Source organism: Choristoneura fumiferana, chromosome 25, assembly GCF_025370935.1.
Source record: "Choristoneura fumiferana chromosome 25, NRCan_CFum_1, whole genome shotgun sequence".
NCBI lineage: Eukaryota > Metazoa > Arthropoda > Insecta > Lepidoptera > Tortricidae > Choristoneura > Choristoneura fumiferana.
In genome coordinates, this window is record NC_133496.1 from 6,674,885 (window position 1) to 6,680,917 (window position 6,033).

General features: G+C 36.1%; 1 pseudogene; it reads right to left on the reverse strand.

Annotated features, from left to right (window-relative positions):
• The window catches only part of LOC141442132 (uncharacterized), a 29,881-nt pseudogene extending 24,076 nt beyond the window's left edge, over positions 1 to 5,805 (reverse strand).
• Between the last annotated feature and the right edge of the window lie 228 nt (positions 5,806 to 6,033).

The window sequence follows — 6,033 nt, forward strand, 5'->3', positions numbered from 1 at the left end:
CCTAATCAAATTGTGCTTTTTTTTCTTTTGCAATGTATTTTATGCCGGAATGGATCAAACTCGTTTAAATAATCTCCTACATACGCTCTAAATATAAAACTTAGTATATTATTTATAAAACCTTAGTTGAAACGTTAGTATACGCTATGCCACAAAGTAAAAAAAATACAATAAGTAAACAATGACAGTGGCCCAGTGGCAGAATCGCGTACCTAACTTAAAAAATCAAAACTGCACTAATATTTTAAACTCTCAATAAATAATCAAGTATTCAAATCATTTAATTTTTAGAAAGCAATTTTTTTTCTAAGTATAAGCATATCAATTTCAAAAAAACGATTAGTGAAGTAATTGAATAACCATGTTCCTGCTGGCAACTAATCGCACAGATCGTTAATGGACGCTTCACACGCGAAAGCTACTGTTGACAATCTTTGCATTATGCTAATTAAAAAGTTAATTGTGATTAAAATTAATTATTATAAACTAGCTCACTTACGATACGGAGTTAAAAAAAGAACTAGCGCAGCCGTTGACTTTGCGTGAGTTACCGATATAAGATATAATAAAAACCGGCCAAGAGCGTGTCGGACACGCCCAAAACAGGGTTCCGTAGCCATTACGAAAAATATAAGTAATATTTTTCTAAGGATTTCGTACGGAATATTCGAAGTTTAGGTATATTTAATACCTTAGGCTGCTCAAACTTAACCATTATAGTTTTTCTTGTAAGTTTGATATACTTATTACCATCCTGATTTTTTTTTATTTTTCCACCCACCGGTTTAGATTTTAGAGGGGGAGGGAAGGACGCTCGATTTTAATGAAAATTTGCACTTTAAAGTTGAATACTTCGCAAAAAAATCATTGAATCGAAAAATCGTTTTAGCAACCTTCTAATGGTTAAAAGACTTATCCAACGATACCCCACACTACAAGGTTGGTTGAGAAAAAAAATCATCTCCACTTTACGTCTATCTATGGGAGGTACTCTAAAAATTTTTTTTCCATTTTTATTGTACCATTTTATCGGCATAGTTTACATATATATTCGTGCAAAATTACAGCTTTCTAGCATTGATAGTCCCTGAGCAAAGCCGCGGACGGACAGATAGACAGACATGGCGAAACTATAAGGGTTCCGTTTTTGCCATTTTGGCTACGGAACCCTAAAAAGGCATTTTTAATTTTTCCACCGAAACATGTTATCGTAAATTGTTTATGTTTTTAACTTTATCTGTAATTCAAGAAGATAACTCTATTAAGTATCTACAGTCCAAGGTTTGGGGGGTCAATAATATTGGGTTATGTGTAAATTTGAAAACAAATACTGAAAAAAAAACGGTCATGTTTTATATTCGTAACGGTTTTTCATCATAGGCAGTTGTGTAAAACAAAATTGTGCAGTATATATTCCTATTATTATTTTTTTCAATTATTTTATGTACGAAATTATCGTCATCATCAGGAGCCATTCATAAATGGTCTCAAACATGTGTGAATGTGTCCATTGCCCTTAGTGTTAGTTTTTGGTACAAAATGCGTCTCGATCGCGTTCGCGTTAAAATCTCAATTTGTATGGAAACACGAACATCGCAAACGTTCCGCTAGAGGCGCTGTTCGTGTTTGCATACAAGTTGAGATTTTAACGCAAACGCGATCGAGACGTATTTTGTAACTGAAAACTTACGCTAAGGGCACAGTACGGCTGGACGAAAGTGTAAGTGTGTGTCGCGTAAATGTGTATCTTAGAAAAAATACAGCGGCAATTTTTAATCTCATATTTTATAACTTTCTCGGGCACTCTCTTGCCGCAAAAAGAGCCAATTATAAAACCGCGGCGGGGCCATGTTGCCCGCGCCATCTTGTTTCAATGGGATATTGTTTCTGCACCGTTATTTATGCAGGCTCAAGTTTTATTCACGGCCAGTTTGTCGGGATTCTGGGATTTGTTCCCTTGTTCCTATTTGAGCCTTGGAAGTGTTACGTGAGCCCGGGTGTCAAAGTTGCAATGAGTTTCGGCCTATTGTTCGCTTTGCATTGGCTTTGTACCGTCGATCGAGGTTGTAAATTGAGTTGCGGGTTAAAATTGATTATAATATTTTTTTATTGACTTTTTCTTAATTAATTTCAATATGACACTTATTTAGGCACTTATTTATGATACTTATTTTAATTTATTATAAGTACTTTTTAGCTTTTATTTTTAACTTACGATTTCTATGCATTATTTTTTTATTATAAACGTTATATCATGTTAGTTAAAGTTTTTACTGAAATGGAGTGGCAAACGTGCAAGTGGGTCACCTAACGACAAGTTAGCACCAGCACTCATGCATGGGATGTCCAACACTTACAATGAAATAATTAATTACAACTTAAACATGAAATAATTTTAATGTAACTTATTACCTAGTAATAATTGATTTTTCATCTCTCCTGTTCGGGAAGTTTAATTTTCATGGGTAGATAGCCGGGTGGAAAATTGCGTTTTCATCTCTAGGGCGGAAAGTATTTTTTTTTTTAATTTTTCGATTAGCCTCGGAGTCGAAGATAATGGAGTTACGTCAATGACACTTTTTTTTCACGTTTCGGCATGGCCATCTAGATGCACGTCGTGACCAAGGAGCTTATATACAACACTGGAGGTTGAACGCCGAACATCCGTTTGAAACAAGAAATTTGATCTTTATTTCGTCACGAACATATTCCATCTCTTTCATTAGTTAGGTTAAGAAAGAGATGGAAGTCATTCGTGAAATGTGAAAGAACGAGATGGAATATATAAATAAGTAATAAAGGTCAAATTTCTTCGACTTCAGTTCAACCTTCAGTTTTATATATAAGCTCCTTGGTAGTGACCAACTCGATTTTTTTTATATTCGGCCGTGGCGTGGCAAGTGGCCAGGTCGAAAAGGCACCGTTGGAGGTTGGATATAAGTAAATTCAATTTATTATTATTGACATTTTTTTTAATAGTATTTTACTTTCCTCACAGTCAAATGAAAAGTAGAGTGTCTAACTCGGGTGAACTTACCCATTTCCCCTCAAACTAAAGGCGCTCTCATTTCGTTCGAGCGCCAGAAATATCTAGGATGAAATGAGTCACTTTCCACCCTTGGTTATCAATCTACTATTAATCGTAATCTTATTTAAATAACATTTCTTAGTTATTTTTTTTCGTAATTTAAATGAATCTAGTTTTTGTTCATTTGAATATTAATTATAATTGGTCCGTATTTAGATGGTAATGCATTTTTAATTTATGTAATTATATAGGTATTTTATATAATGTTTTGTTTAGTTTAAAGAAGAACTTTTAATTTCTCAAAGTCAAAACATGTATTCAGTAACAATAGTCGTTAATAAATACGTAGTTACTGTATAAGATTATACTGAATCAGTATCTCAAGGAAAACGAGCTTAAAGTAACTTACCTACGATAAGTTTTGTTGCAATCAATTTAATTGAGGAATTCAATAACTTAATTAATACTTACTTCATAAGGTTTTTGCGTATTGTTAATTAACAAGCGCATAATTAACGGGAAGTACGAGTACATACATAATATTAATAAGTAGCTGTTCGAAATTTAATAACTATACTAAATTAATATTGTTATTTTTGTTTGCGGTTGGGTTAATTTTACATATACGATGTTTCTAATTGCTTAATAATTGTAAAAAACTTCCTTGTTGAAACAATTTGTTTAGGTCATAGTGAATAAAGTGTACAGGAAATAATATACATGGAAATGCCCAACTAAGGAAGGTATTTGACAAAATGCGGTTTAATTTGATAACATTTCATTTATGTGTGAAAAACATTCTTACTGGGAAATATTTAACTGGTGCCCGCAAATTCGTCTGCGAAAAATATGTTTATCGCTTGCGGAAACGACTTATGTGTTCCAGGATAAAAATACATTATTACGTTAATGTAGACTAAAAACTATGTGCCAAATTTCATCCAAACCTGTTGAACCGTTTTTCTGTGATGGAGTAACAATCATCTAAACTTTCAAATTTAGATAGGTATTCATGATATTAGTAAGGTAATGGATTTAGTAAATAAAAAAAAATGCAAGTTTCCTTTAGTTTCAGATAGCGCAACTAAAGAATATAGGTAGGTACCTAATCAAATAAAGGGACATGAAAAATTTATAAAGCATTCAAAAACATAAAAACGATGATACTTTTAAAGACTATGTTCAAAGCTAGAATGAATAGACAGTTACTGAAGAAGTAAGTCAGACCTCTGACCTTATCTGCACTTTTCAAAAAGTGACACATGACACAATCGCTGGTAAGTTTACCTATTATAAAAAAAAACTACAAAACCGGTCTTAAAATAGACTCCTAATCTAATAAGTTGAACAAATTAAAAAATAAATTAATGGAACTTTTAAAAAACAGCTAATCCTATTAACACGCTTAATGCTAAATACGTATACACCATAATTATTCAAATCGGTACCATTCAAACAAATATCGATAGACAAGAAACTCGAGTCCCGTCAGATGATTGATGACTCTCGGGAGGCAGCTCGCGATAAATTAATGATCCACCGACAGACGCAAAAACCAACAGACAGACAACAATTAAGAAACACGAGAAATCATTACTGCTAATTAGAAAACAGGCGGAATTTTGTGATGTTTGCAAAAAAGTCACTCTTTTTTGCGAAACGTTCCATAAATAAACACAATTTTGGTTTCACTTTGATATTAATGTTTTTGAACGCTAGTTAATAAATCTATAATTATACTATACTTAGATCATAATGTAACAATAACTACGAGAAATTATTACTGCTTATTAGAAAACAAATTATTAAATATCCGACTTTGAGGTGTGAAGAGAAGAAAGGTCTGGGACAGTAAACCAACTACATACGTAAATAAGTAGGTACATCATGAACCAGAAGCCAACAATGAAAAAATTGAAAGAACGAGATTTTGAACATGAACCATGTCGGGCTAATGTCGATTTAAGACGTGAGTTAGTAAGAATGAGATTTATCAACCAGCTTTTTATCTTACTCTTCCGCTACCACAATCCGTATTTCTGAATCCGCGCAACAAAACAACCCTTTAACCGTCATCCGTAATCAGGTAATTCTTTAGGTAGATGCTAATTTAAAGTTGCTGACCTGTTAAGTGTCCGACGTTAAAGTGTGGAGGGAATAAAGCACCAAAGGAAGGCACGACCGATGGTGCGCTGGGCCAGCCAAGCCCGTGGTAAGCCGCCGCCGCCGCCGCAAGCGCGCTGAAAGGCGTCGGCCGCACCGGCCCTAGCCGCTCCTTGCCATTACTACCCGCCGCTCTCTCATCATCTTCACTATGCGCTCCATCTTGCAAGTCTTCTATTTCTACATCTTCATATTCATCATCGGAAGAAGTCACCATAGCAGTCGTATTTAAATTTAAAGGGGGGGTTTGGGAAGATGGCCGCGGCGACAGTGATTTGCCGCCGGGCAGCTCCGGCTGCGCTGACGGAGACTGTCTCAGAGGACTCTCGGGGATACTCCGGTGATGCCGAAGCACCTCAGCCGTATCCTCTTGAGTTCCTTTAGTATCAGCTAGTATCGATGCAACACTAAAGCTTATTCTCGAAGGTTTCGGCGGCTCCGTCGCTTCCGCCGGGCTCCTCGGATACCTCGACACGCTCTCAATCGCCATATTAACGTCTTTCTCTTCAAAAGCTTCAAAGCTTGGTTTCTTTAACATTGAACGCTGGTCAGTTCCATTTAGCACTTCACTCAGCGATCGTGGGATCGTGTACGCATGCGGACGCGGTCGGAGGTGGACTGGCGGGCGAGGAGCGGTAAAGACCCTCGTACCGGATCGTGGGCGTGGTAAACATAAGCCCCTCCCTGCGAGTCGAGCCGTCTCTTTCAGCCAATCGACCGTTTGGTTGGGAATTGATCCGCGCGGGAGCAGGGGGGGAGCGATTTAGCACGCTCTTATCTCGTTAGTCTCCTTTGTGATACTTGATTTTTTGTAGGAATCAAAACATAATTACCTTTTGTAG